The sequence below is a fragment of the Cetorhinus maximus genome, chromosome 19, assembly GCF_964194155.1.
Source record: "Cetorhinus maximus chromosome 19, sCetMax3.hap1.1, whole genome shotgun sequence".
Lineage (NCBI taxonomy): Eukaryota > Metazoa > Chordata > Chondrichthyes > Lamniformes > Cetorhinidae > Cetorhinus > Cetorhinus maximus.
In genome coordinates this window covers 28,374,021-28,393,462 of record NC_135897.1, presented here as the reverse complement: position 1 = coordinate 28,393,462, position 19,442 = coordinate 28,374,021, and the positions used below count along the sequence as shown (strand labels likewise).

General features: G+C 42.6%; 1 protein-coding gene across 2 annotated transcripts in view; it reads right to left on the bottom strand.

Annotated features, from left to right (window-relative positions):
• Positions 1 to 19,442, bottom strand: part of LOC144693703 (SH2/SH3 adapter protein NCK1-like) — a 219,903-nt gene that overhangs the window by 24,737 nt on the left and 175,724 nt on the right. The window lies entirely within an intron of this gene.

The following is a 19,442-nucleotide window of genomic DNA, read 5'->3' as shown; positions in this document are numbered from 1 at the left end:
TTCCAGCCAGTAAATTCAAAAATCAGTTTTTGATATAAAGCACGGTTTCACAACAGGCCCCAAATATAATGTTTGGCATTCAGGTTTACCAACCACTGTGTGTAGAGATTGAAAAGGGATATTGTCTACTTTACGTATGATTTCCTTCACTGGTTGAAAACCATACACTACACACTATAGAACATAAGTCATCAGGCCTCCACGTCTCATTCAACCTGTTGTACATGAAGTTACAAATGCAGACCAATAATCCTCAGAGGAATATGACTGTTCAGAGCTGGGGAAACAATAACCTTTTATAGCATACGAAGCGGCTTCCCTTTACTGTGTTAACTATTAAAGGAGGGTTAGTATTCCTAGATTTTTCATCTGACAAGAACAAACAGGTCACTAATGCATCTAAGTTAATAAGCAATAATGTAACTTGGAGAAGAATACAATCTATGCTTGAGTGCTTTGCTTTCTTGCAGTCCAGAAGTTTGATAAAATAAACTTTCACATGGCAGATATATTGCCTACTGTACATTAGAAGTGAATCAGGACTGAAAACGTTACTTCTGTTTCATCACACCTGCAGGTAACATCCTAAAGGTACAACTACGGAAACAAGCTTAGGATGTGATTAGACGACTAAGGAACAGCACTCTTCATCCCACTGCACCATTTCCATCAACATGTTTTATGATGTATTTGAGCGAGACTTGCCAATTAAAATGAGGTGTGAACACAAGTTCACTGCTAACTGTCTTACAAAAGCTGATTTTACCCAAGATGCCCACATACATCTCCACACAATTAAACTTCTTTGAAAAGAGGTCCCAGAGGAGAAGGCATGGTGCTAACTTTCCTAATGTTTCCTTTGGAGTTCCCAGTAGCTTCAAGTCAATAAAACACATAAGGAACTGAGACATCAGAATATACTTGGAACAGCAGCCAATTATGCAAATTTTCACCATTACACACTCTAGAGTTTGTGCCTACTGATTAACTACAATTTGTCAATGCCATCTGCATCTGGCTGGAAGCCTGGGATGGAATAAAAATGCAGAATAGGTTCAAACTAACATTTTGCAACAGGAATGTGGCTACATTACACCAGTAAAACTTGGCAATTGCTGACTTCAAAAAACTTATTACCTTTATGTAAGAAGTGGGTTTAAAGCACCATTATTTATCCTGTTTTCCCCAACACACACACAAAAATGGCATTGCTTTTTGGGGAAAAGAGTGAACAGAGGTGAGCTATATACTCTTTATTAACAGTAGTAAGAGCACAATAAGTGCTCGCTTTAAGGTGCCACGTTCTTAATCATTTTGATTTAAAGTCGATCATGTAATGGGGCATTTAGTGCCGGGAGTTCATTTTAATGATGTTTTGCACTAGGTGTGATGCAGGGTCACATGACTCGGTCAGCACCATTTTGGACCAACCACTCCTGCTCCCTGACCCTTCTGGTAGCTGCCTCTCCAGCTTGCAGCTTTCCTCCATGACCATGCAACTCGAAGCTGCTCACTCCACAGGTTGCTTCCTGCCTTTCATCTCCCAAGCCCTTGTTCAACAGTGAAGGTTGAGGAGGGAAAAGCAACGAGGAGGGTCAGTTAGCTAAAGGGTCGGTGAGCATAATCACCAGCAAGCCGGAGGGACTGGGAACATGATGGGTGGCAAGCCATAGAGTTGGGAAACACAACAGATAGCGAGCAGGAGGTAAAAAGAGTTATCATATAGTTATGACGTGGCAGATGAGTGCCAGACGGATCAAATCCACGAGGGAAACTTGATCATGCGGTCACAATGGTTTTGCAATTTGTATTTTATTTTGAGATGCGTGCCCTGAATTCAGTAGTAATAAATCCATCAAGACTTGAGATTTTTAGAAAACTAAATTAAATATTTATTAACAAAAGACAAGATTTCAAGCACATACATAGGTCGACAAATTACCACTATAATGACTCCTAAAACCCCTAATTAATCTGGTTTCCAGTTACATCCCCGCTAAGGAAACAGTTTAAAAAAATAGTTTTTAAATAGATCCAGGCAAGTCAACACAATACCCTGGACAGTTGAATTCAAAGTGGCTTTTCCCAGCTTCAGTTTCTGTAGACAGCAGACTTAATGCACAAATACTGGAGGCTTTTCACACTTCTGGTGGATCTTACAATGCCTTCCCTGACACAGTTTCAATCTCCTTTATACATGTTTCTCCCTTTTAATGTAAATTCCATTGTTCCTATGTATCTTTGGAACTTTTGCTTTCTCATAATATAAATCATTTCATGGTGTTGATATCATCAGTAACCTTTGGGAAAAATAAACACACTGCTTGGCCTAGCTTCTCTGGCTAGGTATAACATCCTGCCATCTCTTTGAAATTCAAACTACCCTGATTTATCTAAAAATACAAATTCTTCTCACCTCACATTCTAAGACTTCAGCATTTCAAATCTAGCTTCTTTTGGTGAGTCAAAGCCTCCAGACCAGCTGTCTCCAATTCAATTAAACTCCACACACACACACTCACTATCCAAACCCCACTATTTTACAATAAACCACAATACTATTGAGAGAATTATTATACCTTTATTTAAATTTTTAAAAGTTTTTATTTACGAATATAGTAATTTAGCAATGTACAGAATTTAGACTTACAGGGTATAATGTTTTAACTTTTTTTTTGACAAGAAACATCCTACAGAACCTAACTCAAGCTTTCACATTGGTTGTAAAGGGAAAATCTAATTTGCTTTAAGTTGTTTCATTTCAAAGTTACACTTTTCGGAAATACAACTACAACGTTGAGCGAGGAATCACTGTAATCAAGCATGCATTTCATTTTCAGGATGCTCTAGTGCTATGGATTCGGATCTGTTTCATATATAGGCTAGATAAAAATCACACTGGACACTAAATAAAACTGTGGGACCATTCCTTATAGTTGCTGTATAAACTATATGTAGTCCATGATACAACCAAGGACACTGGCACAGTGGTTTTAGTATAAAGGTGATGGCTACTGCAGTTTTGACAAACCAGACTTAACTCAGCATGGCTTTCCATAAATCATACATCCTTACTGCTAATCCACACAGCTCTTAATCCAAAAGTTGTGGCACATTTGATCAATCGACCTCAATCTTTGATGGTGTTTAAACAGCCTACCTAGTCATATTTGAACACTCAAAGAACTTATTTCTACAATATGGTGACAGAAAATTCTAATTGATACATAAACACTTCTCGACGTCAGGGAACTAATCCCTGTTAGTCATTTCCTACCAATGTGTTTCACCTAACACACCAAATTGTTACATTAACTGAGTAAATTTAAGAAAGTGAATCTAAATTTAGGATTCTTGTCTGATGATCTAGCAGTTCTTGCCCGTAAACATAAAAATTGAGGCAAAGAATCCATGAAGGATGTAATTTTCCACAGCTCAATTATTGTACCTCATCTCCAGTCTCTTATCACTGCTGATCCGATGCTTCCTTACACACACCAGTCATCATTGCGGTGCCAAAATTAGGGTATTATTTATACCATGCAGACTTTCCCAATGGTGCATAGTTGAAACAATCTATAGTTGTTTCACAGAGGATCATAAAGCCAAAATAAAGGAAGATGCTCATTTCATTAATTTAGGCTGCCTATGAACTCTGATGGAACAGTGTGTTAACCTAGCGCATAATTCAGTCCTCGAATATATGAATAGCTTTTGAAAACAAATATTAACCAAAGCATACGGGCTAGGATTACTCTGGATGCCAAAGTTGAGAGATTTGATTGCAAGGCAAGTGCCAATACTGCTCTCTCCTCAATTCCTGCATCCCTTGTCACATTTTCCACCCCTCTATCATGCTGCATTAAATCTATTGATAGAAATAAACTTAATGGTACACATGGTCTGTGACTTCTTATGGTCACAAGATTATAGCTAAGGAAAGTCATCTTAACTTGTCCATCTGGAAAGACCCTACAATTTGCCCAATTCAATGTATAGTTGTTATTAACAGGAACCACAGCATTTGTCTCCACTATTCTCTCTGGAAGTTGATTCCAAGTCATCACTCTTTATCTGAAGAGATACTCCAGATTTAAATTTGCCTTTGATCAGTTTGAATCTCCTCGCCCAATGATTACAATTTAAAGTAATACTCCATATTAACCGTGTCCATTTCCTTAACATACTTCCTTCTGAGACTGAAATGCGTGTTTCCTCAAGAACCCTGACGCAGGGACTAACCTTGTGAAGCCTGTCTGCCCTGCCTCCACTGCAGGAATGTCTTCTTTATTTCCCAGTGATCAGAGCTGCCGACAGTTGTGATCATGACTTTCTCTTACTCATGTTCTACCACTTTGTCTCGGTAAGTCAGAATTTTGTTGGTTTTGTGAACTGTTTTCACATCGAGTATACTCAATGTCTCTAAACTTGTTCCTTAGCTTTATCAACACCGTTCATGGATTACATATCACCCAATTTTCTTTCTAACATTCAACACTTCTGTCAAGGATGGATAATAAGACTATTAGGACTGCAGTTGCCTTTTTACATATGGGCACTATATTTTTGACTGTCCATTAAAGCATTTAGAAAATATCACATTTTTACAATTTTATTAAAAAAACTTTAAGGCCTTGAAAAGCAGCAACTCAGGGAAACTGATGCAAGGCAGTAATTGGTATAATAGTGCTAATAAAAGGTAATTAACATTACATCAAGTTAACCTATGACAGAAGTACAAAGAGGCAAGGGTTCAAACAACAACCATTTATATTTACGTAGCACCTTTAACGTGCCCCAAGGCACTTGACAGGAGCATTATAAAATATATGAGGTAGAAAGCAGAGTTTATAGGGAGAAACTTCCAGAGCTTATGTCCTTTACAACTGAAGGCACGGCCACCAAAGATGGAGAGATTATAGAAGTCAGGGAATGCTAAGAAGCCATAATTACATGAGCACAAATATCTCAAAGGGTTGTGGGCTGGAGGAAATTACAGAGATAGGCAGGGGAGAGGCCATAGTAGGATTTGAGAACAAGGATGAGAATTTTAAAATAGAAACATTTAAACTAAAAAATTTAGGATGGATGTCTTCTCCACAGAATGATTGTGAGGTGGAATGGCAATCCAGATAGGACAGTGGAGGCAAAAACCCTGGGGCAGGATTTTCCCCCCGTCAGATAGGTGGAGGGACAGGTAGTATTGAGGAGGTAGGGAGGCTGCAGAAGGATTTGGACAGGTTAGGAGAACGGGCAAAGAAGTGGCAGATGGAATATAACGTGGGGAAGTGTGAGGTCATGCACTTTGGTAGGAATAGAGGCAAAGACTATTTTCTAAATGGGGAGAGAATTCAGGAATCTGGAGTGCAAAGGGACTTGGGAGTCCTAGTCCAGGATTCTCTTAAGGTTAACTTGCAGGTTGAGTCGGTAGTTAGGAAGGCAAATGCAACGTTGGCATTTATTTCGAGAGGACTAGAATATAAAAGCAGGGATGTGCTGCTGAGGCTTTATAAGGCTCTGGTCAGACCACATTTAGAATATTGTGAGCAATTTTGGGCCCTGTATCTCAGGAAGGATGTGCTGGCCCTGGAGAGGGTCCAGAGGAGGTTCACAAGAACGATCCCAGGAATGAAAGGCTTAACATATGAGGAACGTTTGAGGACTCTGTGTCTATACTCGATGGAGTTTAGAAGGATGAGGGGGGATCTGATTGAAACTTACAGAATATTGAAAGGCATGGATAGAGTGGACGTGGAGAAGATATTTCCATTAGTAGGAGAGACTAGGACCCAAGGGCACAGCTTCAGAGTAGAACAGAGATGAGGAGAAACTTCTTTAGCCAGAGAGTGGTGAATCTATGGAATTCATTGCCACAGAAGGCTGTGGAGGCCAGGTCATTGAGTGTATTTAAGACCGAGGTAGATAGGTCCTTGATTGGTAAGGGGATCAAAGGTTACGGGGAGAAGGCGGGAGAATGGGGTTGAGAAACTTATCAGCCATGATTGAATGGCGGAGCAGACCTGATGGGCCGAATGGCCTAATTTCTGCTCCTATGTCTTATGGTCTTATGGTCAGGGGCGATGTTGAAGTGCCGGCGCGCCTCCGATTGGGGGCACGCTGCCCTTTAATGTGGGCGGGCCTTAATATCCGCACGGAAACGCTATGCACTCCCTGTGCGGGCGGGGGGAGGGGGAATCCTTAAACCCGAGAGTGTGCTCTTTCACGCATGCGCACGAAAGAGCGCACTCATCTCCCTGAGGCTAAGTGCTGCCTCAGGGAGATCGGCTTTACTGTCAAAAATATTAAAAATAGAAAAAAAATTCTCTGACATGTCCCCTCATGTGACACTGTCACAGGAGTTGGGACATGTCCATAATTTTTTTTAAAAAAACTTTAATTAAATTTTTAAAAACCTACAGGAAACCTCATCTCACCCGTGGATGAGATTTCATGCTTTTTCTAATTCCCGCCAGGGCTCCTGGCCTGCCCACCAACCTTAAGGTTGGACGGGCAGGTCCGTTAATTAGTTTAATGACTCTGTCAATGACTTCAATTGGCCACTGACAGGTCGGCGGGTGCACAGCTGATTTTGCTGAGCCCCCGCTTAACTGAAACTTTAAATGGGGCGCGGTGATGTCGGGAGTTCCACCTGACATCACCACGTGTCATTTTACGTGTCGGCGAGCGGGCCCTGTCCCCCGACCACCGACGGGAAAATCCTGTCCTGGAACAACTTACAAAGCAGCTGCATGCTGTAATTTTGAGGGATCTCCCATCTCCCCAATGATGTAGATGTGGATTCCTTTGGCAGGGATGAACTAAGATTGGCCAAACGTATTTTCTCATCCATTTTTAAAAAATTCATTTACAGGATATGTGCATCGCTGGCTAGGCGAGCACTTATTGCCTGGCCCTAGTTAGTAGCCCTTGAGAAGGTGGTGGTGAGCTGCCTTCTTGAACCGCTGCAGTCCATGTGGTGTAGGTACACCCATCGTGCTGTTAGGGAAGGAGTTCCAGAATTTTGACCCAGCGACAGTGAAAGAACTGCGATATATTTCCAAGTCAGGATGATGAGTGGTTTGGAGGGGAACTTCCAGGTGGTGGTGTTCCCATCTGTCTGTTGCCCTTATCTTTCTAGTTGATAGCAGTCGTGGGTTTGGAAGGTGCTACCTATGGAGCCCTGGTGAGTTTCTGCAGTGCATCTTGTAGATGGGTACACACTGCTGTCACTGTTTGTCAGTGGTGGAGGGCGTGAATGTTTGTGGAAGGGGTGCCAATCAAGCAGACTGCTTTGTCCTGTATGGTGTCAAGCTTCTTGAGTGTTGTTGGAGCTGCACTCATCCAGGCAAGTGGAGATAATCTGATCACACTCCTGACTTGTGCCTTGCAGATGGTGGGCAGACTTCGGGGAATCAGGAGCTGAGTTAATTGGCACAGGATTCCTAGCCTCTGATCTGCTCTTGTAGCCATAGTATTTATATGGCTAGTCCATTTCAGTTTCTGTTTTTGTAAATGCATTGAATGGTCGTGATGCATTTTAAAAATAATTCACTAAAGCGGTCATAAAATGTATTTGCTGTAAAATTGTGGCAAACTGCCCATAACCAGCCTTTCCGATCACATATTCTGCCACATCAACTATTTTGTTTGCAGCAATTCCAGTCAGCAGTTTCTCACTTTAACCAAATGAGCCCTGTTTATATAAAATCTTGCAAAAAAAGAAAAAAAGAAAAAAGGGGATTCCTATGGACTGTAAACTTCTTATTATAGAACTGAAACTTCTATTGTATCATTCATAAGGGTGTAAATTTATCTGTGTTTGCAGGTGGTTTATTACTTCTGGTTCATTACGCAATCATTTGATCCATGCACTGGAGACTTCAAAAAATAAGTCCTCTGCCCTTTTTAAAAAAAACATTAATACGTTAAAACATTTTCAATCCCCTTCCCCAAACCGACCTTTAAAAAAATCCTTCATGCAGACAAGATTAACACCTGTCTTAAATAACCTTTGATGTACAAGAACTTAGTCACTTTGGAATTTCGTTCATATAGCTTCTTTCTTTATAGGTAAATACAAAAGGCACTTTAACAAAACTCAGCCATTACTATCATCAGTGAATCATCTGTTCATGCATGTGCAAAAAGTAAACAAACACTCTTATTGGATTATAATAGGAATCCAAATAATCAACAATTTGAAACTTTGCATGCTTGGAGATGCTACATTGGTTAATTAATATGTTGCCAATATACACATGAGATTGTCAGTTAGTAGTCAACAGTGAACTTAATGGAATTGTTGCGACTTCTCCAAGTGTAGTCTCAAAGGAAGATTAATTTCAAGAATTTCACTGTAAACCTGAATAGTGCTGAAAAGAGAGACATGCTCTTGAAACTTTATGTCTTGCACTCACCAGGACAGATTCGCAAGGATACCAGGTGTAGCTCACTTCCAGTGCTAAAAGCTACATATAATCACGCATAGGGCCTGTCCTTTGCAGGCAAAAGGAGCATATCCACACATTGTGCCTTTTTCAACTAAAAAAAAGCTTGGGGGATAACCATTCCTTGGTTCATTCGCCAGGATAATTCCTTGACCAAAGCTGACCTGCCTGGTTTAGATTTGAAGAAATGCTTGGCAGTTAACTGTTGCCTGTGCATTCTCCATGGCAATGCCTCTACCATTCAGAGTCCACTTGCCAAATCAATCAGCACACTCTTTTCATGCAGTATAAATTGCTCCCTTTACAACTGCTATTCTCGCAAATCTGTCTGAGTGAAGGCAAGACAAAAAACTTTGGTAGCATGTCTCTTTTTTCAGCAACAATCAAGTTCTGTACTAGCAAATGACTATCTGTAAACCTGAATAGATTTTCTGTCAAATTAAATCACAGAATCAGAGCAGAAGAGGCCCTTCGGCCCATCGAGTCTGCACCGACACATGAGAAACACCTGACCTACCAACCTAATCCCATTTACCAGCACTTGGCCCATAGCCTTGAATGGATTGATGTGCCAAGTGCTCATCCAGGTACTTTTTAAAGGATGTGAGGCAACCCGCCTCCACCACCCTCCCAGGCAGTGCACTCCAGACTGTCACCACCCTCTGGGTAAAAAAGTTTTTCCTCACATCCCCCCTAAACCTCCTGCCCCTCACCTTGAATTTATGCCCCCTTGTGACTAACCCTTCAACTAAGGGGAACAGCTGCTCCCTATCCATCCTGTCCATGCCCCTCATAATCTTGTGCACCTCGATCAGGTCGCCCCTCAGTCTTCTCTGCTCCAATGAAAACAACCCAAGTCTATCCAACCTCTCTTCATAACTTAAATGTTTCATCCCAGGCAACATCCTGATGAATCTCCTCTGCACCCCCTCCAGTGCAATCACATCCTTCCTATAATGTGGTGACCAGAACTGCACACAGTACTCCAACTGTGGCCTCACTAAGGTTCTATACAACTCCGACATGACCTCCCTACTTTTGTAATCTATGCCTCAATTGATAAAGGCAGGTGTCCCATATGCCTTTTTCACCACCCCACTAACATGCCCCTCTGCCTTCAGAGACCTATGGACACACATGTCAAGGTCCCTTTGTTCCTCAGAATTTCCTAGTGCCATGCCGTTCATTGAATACTTCCTTGTCAAATTACTCCTTCCAAAGAGTATCACCTCACACTTTTCAGGGTTAAATTCCATCTGCCACTTATCTGCCTATTTGACCATCCCGTCTATATCTTCCTGTAGCCCAAGACACTCAACCTCACTGTTAACCACCCGGCCAATCTTTGTGTCATCCGCAAATAATTTAGTCATTTTGATAAAAAGTCACAACACTATTCCTAAGTTTAGAAAAAGGCAAATGATGGCCGAATATAATAGCCGGAATCTTCTGTTCTAAGTTCAGTGGCACGAGCACAATTCAGAGTGGGATAACTGGAAGGCTGACCATACGTAATTTTGTACAGTTCAGCTCATTGTCTACGCATCTGTGCAGCCCATGGCGAATCCCGTGGTGGGGTGGGCAGGAGGTTGCCGTCCCCGCCATTACCTCATAGGATCAAAGGCGCGAGCATTATACATAAAGGACACCCGGAAAACCATTGACTCACTGCAGGCTAGCAGCTTAAGTTTGGCTGTCCTAAATGTCCCAAAGAAGGAACCGTGCGGCCCCACCGTTCAACGAAGCCTACCTGGAGGCTCTCCTCCAGGCCATCCAGAAAGGCAGGTGGTGTTGTTTCCCCGTAATGGCAACAGGAGGCCCTCCTATTTGACCACAACAACCTGGGCGAAGGTCACAATGGAGGTTAACACTCGTGGGGCCCAGCACAGAAACACTCAGCAGTGTCAGAAGAGAATAAATGATCTGCTGTGTTCCGCCAGGGTAAGTGTACAGTCTACTCTTATTGCAAACTGACACTATTAATGGCATCAGGTAATCCAAGTGTGTGGGTGCACAGGTTTGTCAGACAGGAGTTTGGGTTGCAGCACTAACCAGCAGATGGGGCATTTGCACTGAATATGTGCCAGCCACTTCATGTTCTCAGTCTTTTATCAGATGCAGGACATCCTGCTTCTTAATCTTCTAAAGCCCTTTTAAAGGGCTTCCGACATTGTTCGTCTGGAAGCTCGACCCATCTTTAGGAATTCTGTTCTCGGGATTTTAAAGTTTATCCTGGCGTCAAGAAACTGATTTTTGGCCTCACACCAAATTAAGTTCCCCCGCCCACCAAGCTTCCCGCTGCTGACAGGACCGAAGATTCCGCCAATGGTTTCAATCTTCCCAATACGTAATTGGAGCAAATTCCAGCTCATCCACAATTGCAGCAGTCTGACAACACAAAGCAGTGGAGAGGTCGAGAGAAGTGATGGTGAGGCAGAGCTGTATCTCCTCCAGGGAAACTGATGTCAAATCTGTGGATTATGTTGCTGAGCAGCAGCACATCTACAATCTATTACCCAGCTGAGAAACGGATCTATATCAGGCATCAGCAGGAGAGGCTTGGTAGTACAACAGAAATGTACCAGTTGATTGACATGTTTAAGACACTCCAGAGATTTTTTTAATAATTGATGACAACAATGTGACATAAATTAGTGACAAAGGAGGCATGTACACACAATCAGATGGGAGAAGTATTTGAAAAAAATTAGAAAATCACAATATACTTAAAGCTGTACAGCAAACTTCCCACCGCATCCCAAACCAACCATTTCCACAGAAGTGATCCATAGACTTACTCACAAAAAGTTTTTAGACAAATGACAGTCAAGTGCTTCCTTCTATAAACAAATGGTAACAGTGTTGCACACTTCAGGCAGAATCCCCAGTGGACTCATTTGATAAAAGTAAATCAAGACTACGGCATTTACCATCTAGTTTTCAGAATTAACATGGAACATTCAAGCTGACTAAACTAAGGAACAATACAGGCATTGGTCAGAGCTGCCAATAGCTACAGGAAACTTCTATAATACTGCATGGTTACCGTGAGAGGACAATTACTTGCTTTTCCTCTTGACTATACAACCATTTGTGATATTAGCAGTGCACTTACGTTGGTCTGCACCGCTCCCAGATTTCCCTGAGCTCTTTCAACTGTGTTTTATTGAGAGGACGGAGAAACTTCAAGGTAGAAACACACAGGAATAATTACATCATAAAAGATGGAGCACTGTATCTCAAAACAGGTTTTCTTCTAATGTCTCAAGTAGAAATGGATGATTCAAAGCCTGCACTGCACTCCCAATTATTGTTCGCCCCTGCGTTAGACCGACCAAATTTTAAAAAGGCTGCCCCACAGCGACAATGCAAGCTGAGAGTGGGACTTCCACCCCTCAGTGGAAGGATGCCCACACTCGAGAAAAGTAGGCCAATCTGATTGGCTGGCACCTCTTGCAGTCTCAGCATCACCAGAGCTCAGTAGTGGGCACTGCTGGGACTACAAGCAGTTCCATGAAGACAACATAATGAACCCTGGAATGAGGGGAGGGGTGGGAGCGGGTGGCTGTTGGGGGGGACAGTGGTGGTCAGGTTTTGGAGGCCGGTTGATGCACAAAGGTCGGGTACCATCTTGCGGAGTGCCCCAATGTGGCACTCTCCCAAAAGAGCTACCCCTGGTGAAAAAGCAGGCTTCGCACTCTCAGCCGCCTTCCACTGCCCAGCGTATTGAGGCACTGGAGCTGAATGAGGCCCTTCATTTAATTAAGCAGTTAAGGGCCTCAATAGGCCTAAGGGTGGGCGGCATAGTTGGCACCTTACCCACCCACTATATTATGAGGAACCGGTTGGGGGTGGACGGAAAGGTGATGGGCTAGTCACGTCATATTTCATGTGCCTCCCTCCCACCCCGCTGAAAACATGCCTGGTTGGGGGTGGGTGGGTGTGTAAAACTCACACCACAAGTTCCAACCAAACATGCAGTCAACTCAGATCAGAGTATTTTTGTTACTGAGAGAGGTCACAGGAATCAGATGGACTCAGCCTTTGAGTTTCCCTCCATCTCAGTATGCAATGACCAAACTATAACTAAATACACACCATTGGGCAATCAATGGGCATAATCCTGTATTCTTCCCCTTGGAGGCTCAGTGTGCGAGTGCACCAGCATGCTGATCAACTGACTCACCACTAACTCTACAACATACAAGTATGTGCATTTGCATCAAATGATTGATGGGTCAATGAAATGTGAAAACAAACACCAATAAGTCAACAGCAAATTACAGCAGCCTCACAAGAATAAATTTCCAAGAAAGTATTGGTGCTCTAACATTAATTGTTGTTATATTACACATTCAATGGTTCACCTGCCTCCATGAATATGTAACCGGGTCATTCTCCAACTTTTTGGATGATGGGTTAATGGTGACTGACAGCAAGGCTTGATCTAGGGCTGAGTGGGGTTATGCATTTGAACGAAGGGACACCAACTGAATTTGGATGGAAGCAAGTTGAGGAGGTGATGGTGTTAGTGGTATTGTCGCTGAACAAGTAATCTGGCGACCCAGGGTAATGCTCTGGGGACCTGGGTTCGAATCCCACCATGGAACAATAAAAAATAATCTGGAATTAAAAGTCCAATGATGACCATTGTCAATTGTTGTAAAAACCCATCTGGCTCACTAATGTCCCTTTAGGGAAAGAAATGTGATGTCATTACCTGGTCTGGCCTACATGTGACTCCAGACCCACGGTAATGTGGTTGACTCTTAAATGCCCTCTGAAATGGCCTAGCAAGCCACTCAGTTGTAGCAAACCGTTACAAAGACACAAAAAAGGAATGAAACCGGACGGGCCACCCGACATCGACCTAGGCACTGGAAACGACAATGGCAATTGCAGCCCTGTCGACCCTGCAAAGTCCTCCGTACTAACATCTGGGGGATGGTGCCAAAATTGGGAGAGCTGTCTCACAAACTAGTCAAGCAACAGCCTAACATAGTCATCCTCAGGGAATCATACTTTATTGTTCCAGACTCCATCGCCATCATCCCTGGAAATTTCCTGCCCCAGCAGAGGTGGCGGCACAGTGGCATACAGCCGGGAGGGAGTTGTCCTGGGAGTCCCCAACATCGACTCCAAGCCCCATGAAGTCTCAAGGAAACCTCCTGCTGATTACCACCTACCACACTCCCTCACTGATGAATCAGTGCTCCTCCATGTTGAGCATCACTTGGAGGAAGCACCGAGGGTGGCAAGAACGCAGAATGTGGGGGACTTCAATGTCGGTCACCAAGAGTGGCTCGGCTGGCCGAGTCCTAAATGACATAGCTGCAGGTGGTGAGGGAACCAGCAAGAGGGAAAAACATACTTGACCGCAGATGCTTCTGTCCATGACAGTATCAGTGGGAATGGCCACCGCACAGTCACTGTGGAGAAAAGTCCCGCTTTCATGTTGAGGATATCCTCCATCATGTTGTGTGGCACTACCACCATGCTAAGTGGGATAGATTTTGAACAGATCTAGCAACTCAAGACTGGGCAGCCGCGAGGTGTTATGGGCCATCAGCAGCAGCAGAATTGTACTCGAACAAAGGCTGTAACCTCATGGCCCAACATATCTCCCACTCTACATTACCATCAAGCCAGGGAATCAACCCTGGTTCAATGAAGAATGCAGGAGGGTATGCCAGGAGCAGCACCAGGTATAACTAAAAATGAGGTGTCAACCTGATAAAAGTCTTCAGCCAATTCAATTCACTCCACATGATATCAAGAAATGGCTGAAGGCATTGGATACTGCAAAGGTTATGGACCCTGACAATATTCCGGCAATAGTTATGAAGACTTGTGCTCCAGAACTTGCTGTGCCCCTAGCCAAGCTGTTCCAGTACAGCTACAACACTGGCATCTACCTGGCTATGTGGAAAATTGCCCAGGTATGTTCTGTACACAAAAAGCAGGACAAATCCAACCCGGCCAATTACCACCCCATAAGTCTACTCTCGATCATCAGTAAAGTAATGGAAGGGGTCATCAACAGTGCTATCAAGCCTTGGTTCAAACATGGACAAAAGAGCTGAACTCCCAAATTGAGGTGAGAGTGACTGCCCTTGGCATCAAGGCAGCATTTGACTGAGTGCAACGTCAAGGAGCCCTAGCAAAACTGGAGTCAATGGGAATCAGGGGGAAAACTCTCCACTGGTTGCAGTCATACCTAGCACAAAGGAAGATGGTTGTGGTTGTTGGAGGTCAGTCATCTCAGCCCCAGGACATCACTGCAGTTCCTCAGGGTAGTGTCCTCGGCCCAACCATCTTCAACTGCTTCATCAACGACCTTCCTTCCATCATAATGTCAGAAGGTGGGGATGTTCACTGATGATTGCACAATATTCAGCACCCTTCGCGACTCCTTAGATACTGAAGCAGTCCACGTCCAAATGCAGCAAGACCTGGACAATATCCAGGCTTGGGCTGATAAGTGGCAAGTAACATTCGCACCAGACAAGTGTCAGGTAATGACCATCTCCAACAAGAGAGAATACAACTATCGCCCCTTGATGTTCAATGGCATTGCCATCACTGAATCCCCCACTATGAACATCGTGGTGGTTACCATTGACTAGAAACTGAACTGCATTAGTCATATAAACACTGTGGCTACAAGAGCAGGTCAGAGGCTAGGAATTGTGCGATGGGTAACTCACCTCCTGACTCCCCAAAGCCTGACTACCATCTACGAGGCACAAGTCAGGAGTGTGATGGAATACTCCCCACTTGCCTGGATGGGTACACCCCTACAACACTGAAGAAGCTGGACACCATCCAAGACAAAGCAGTCGACTTGATTGGCACCACATCTACAAACATTCACTCCTTCCACCACCGACGCACAGTAACAGCAGGTGTACCATCTACAAGATGCACTGCAGGAATTCACCAAAGCTCCTTAGACAGCACCTTCCAAACCCATGACCACTATCATCTAGAGGGACAAGGGCAGCAGATAAATGGGAACACCACCATAGGGAAGTTCCCCTCCAAGTCACTCACCATCCTGACTTGGAAATATATCGGCGTTCCTTCAAAGTCGCTGGGTCAAAATCTTGGAACTCCCTTCCTAACAGCACTGTGGGTGTTCTTACACCACATGGACTGCAGCGGTTCAAGAAGGGAGCTCACCACCACCTTCTCAAGGGCAACTAGGGATGGGCAATGAATGCTGGCCCAGCCAGCGAAGCCCACATCCCGTGAATAAATTTAAAAAAACAAGAGAAAAAATTCTGCCGGGAGCTGGGGGGAGCATTTAACATATGGAATATGTTTTACTATTTTCAACCCCTAAATCAGCAATGCAGAACCTCTGACACCAGCCAAGAATCCTTGATGCTGGCTCATAACCTCTAACACTGGCATCTTGTACACATTCCAAATATCACAGTGTTGACAATACCATGAAAGGATTGGTCACATCCAAATTATCAAAAATGAAATATTTGCATGTTATAGTTCTGATGTTCCTATGGGACTTCCAATAAGATCAAAAGAAATAGCAGATACTCCAATACATTTGATGATCATGGTATTACAAACAACGCACAATATGAAAAAAGTTACTTTCTGAATATTAAGAGGAGAAAAAAGAAGCATGTTATGGAAAGGACGATTATGACAGCAGGTAGAAAAATCCATTAAATTTTGGGTAAATGAAATTATGCAATGCTGCTGCTCTATTGCTCATACTGCATCAATAGGCTTCCATTCTCTACACGTGGAATCTATTTAATATTCCCCGCTTCTTGTCCATTGAAACTGATGTTATATTTACACTGATGTTTAAATGCATTGTAATAAAACTTCATTTATTGCAGTGTGGTACATTGGGTACCTGAATTTCAGATACTGTGATTTCATTATTTCTTTTAAATGGATTTTATTACACCCCAATAATTAATTTATTTTTGTTAACACGGGGCTATATTAGCACTGCAAATTGATTTAAATCATCCCAACAGTTTATGCAATTGTTACCCATGAATAAACAGTGCAGCAATGATCAGCAACAAAGATGGTATTGTAGAAGTGTGGGAATTATGCAATGGCCATTACTGAAATTCAGCATTAAATACTTCTGTTTCTGAACACTAACTTTAAATAGATGGGTTAATTAATGCTTAGTGCTCAGTGCTTCCAAACAAATTACAGTAGCTGCTACCAAACCTTGTTATTTGCTAACTTTGAAAAATGCAGCAAGAACAAAGGTTGGTGGGCTTGGCCCTCCTCTCTTTCCGCCTCCATGGTAAAATGACTGCATTCACCTGTCTGCTCAATTAATCAGGTGAGTTAAACCCTAAACGGTTGAAAGGTTGTTGTTCAAAATAGTAAACTTTAGTTGGGCGAATTTGCAACAGTTTATTTGTATAGATACATTTGGAGGCTTTGATGTAGTGTCCTAATCTGCACTGAACACTGGTGAGAGAAAAAGTTACACAAAACAAAAATCAATGTGACTGAGAACAATTAAGGTGCAAATTGCCCTGTCGTGTCATAAGACACCTGGGGGGAAAAGTTGATGGAATCCAGGTCTATGCCCGACTATGAAAAACTGGATGACAACATATTCTGTACAGTAAGAATTTCAGCCATTCCAGCACATTAACCGCTGTTACCAGTGACAGATGACACTCAGGGCAGTATCCTCACGTTAAAAGTGATTACATTTTGAGACTCTCACATCCTTATTGTCTCTGGTAACTGGTGTCATTTTAATTAGAGGTGCCTCGTTTTGGTTTCAGTTGATTGTATAGGAACCTCTCTTTCCCAAACTGAATCCTAGTCACTACTAGTGATCATGATTTTTAGCAATTTAAAACTGTATATCCATGCACGCATCCATTTCACTCCAACAATGACTAAATTTTCATTTCAAGGTTAAAAAAAATTGTGCAGTTCTGCACCCGAAAACTGCCAGGCCTGTTATTTAGAGCAAGTCAGCACAGGAGTACGAGTTTACGCAACATCATTCCATGTACATTGCTGTCAGTATTGTGGATGCGTCAAGAATGATTCATGAATTTGGTGTGCACTAAACAAATACATTAACAAAATATATTAAAATGAGGTCCACACCTCTTTATTCAGAATGCAATCTCAGCATTGCTAATGGGGAATATCTTGTAGTATTCATTTAATTGTTATAGTTTTCAGCAAAGTCAGGGAGTCAGGAATAAAGTTAAATTAAAACCTAATGTACCCAAAATGTTCAGCATGCTTTAAAATATATTCCTTATTAGTAATATTGACTTTAGTTTTGTGTTTCTTCAGTAGAGATTTTAAGGCTGCACTACCTCCACTGTACAGTTTTTTTTCCAGGCTATTGAGCTATATCATGAGGGAATGATAGCCACACCTAAACCTGTCCTCAACCAATGTTCACAAATGCACACTTTTCACAGGGGTCAATCAGATAAGGGGACACTGGCTCTCAGTGTCATGGGTATGACACTAGAGTATGGGTCATTAATAATCATAGATAATTAACATAAACTGACGATTAAACCTGATATCTTTTTGAATCTAACAGCTTAGTTACACATTTTCTATCAGAAAAGCCCCTCTCAATGTATTTGTGGTTCGAATGCAGTTTATTTTTCCATTTTCCTCCGCATGCTCCCAAACTCCTTCATCTCTCTTGAAGGCACTGATCACTTACTGAAGTAATGGAGGGAATTTTAACCCCACTCCACCAAAAAATGGGTGGGTTTGGGTTGGTTAGAACGTAAAGTAGTATTAAAAATCTCACACCCAAACCTAACCCACTTTGAACCTGCCCACTTCTAGATTCTCCCTCTCTTGTCCACCTCACCACCCACCTCACCCCTACCCTGGCATGGCAGGCTCCAATCCATTGCACCCTTTCAATCCCTTGTTTACCCACTCACTTGCCCCACCACCAACCCCCCACCCCCTCCCCCTCTTCACTGCTCTCTGCTTGCAATCTGGTGCCAAAGGCCTGTCTTCTGACAGCAAGCCTATCTTTTACTAAGGCTGGCTGCAGCCAGGAAATGGAAACAAAAAATGTTAATCAGGTCCTGACATTAGATTTTCAGGGCCAGAATGTGAAAATACACCCCACATCGCCCCCAACCCAACCCCAAGTTGTTAATATCAGCACCAAAGTTACCATTGGCTCTGGGCTTGCTCCCTCTCCCTGGTACATTACCAACATTATACATGTGTGACTTGATAGCAAATGTCAGTAGAATGTTCAACAATGAGACATGGCAACTAAGCCTACTCATACAATACAGGTACATCCAGCAAGAAGCCAATTTCTTCCATCCTAATCAAGGGGTAACTCAATAAAGGCAACATCTTGCATTTATATAGTGCCTTTACCATAGTGATCTGTCCCAAGTCACTCACAGGAACGATACCAAGCCACATAGGGAGATGTCAGACAGATGACCAAAAAACTGGTTGAAGAGGTAGGTTTTAAGAGGAAAGAGGTAAAAAGGCAGAGGTCGAGGAAATGACTTCTTCCGCTTAGGGTCAAGACAAGGAGCAAATCTAGTTAGTGTGCTTCAACTAATCACTGGACAAACTCACCAAGTCATCAGGATAGCTCATTGGGTGTTTTTATCCTGTCCAAAATCTTCATCATGCCTCAATTTCAAGATAACTCATGTAAATTAACTAATTAAATAATGCGGCTCTCCAACATTATTTGCCACCAATTTCAGTGCAAAATGGAGCAAAGGAAGGAAACAGTTAAATTCTTCCTGTCAGGTGTTCAACAGATATTATGACCACCAGTGGTTACATTTTCTTGGCAGGTTTACCAAAAATCCCACAAATAAGTGAGCAGCTTGAAATGGGGAAGGAAAAGGTTTCACTTGAAGTCAAGATTTAAAAAGTTGTTGGAACCATGAAAATAATTTTAATTCAAAGCTCAAGCTAAAAGCTGCACAAAAATTTGACTGTTCGAATGCTGTA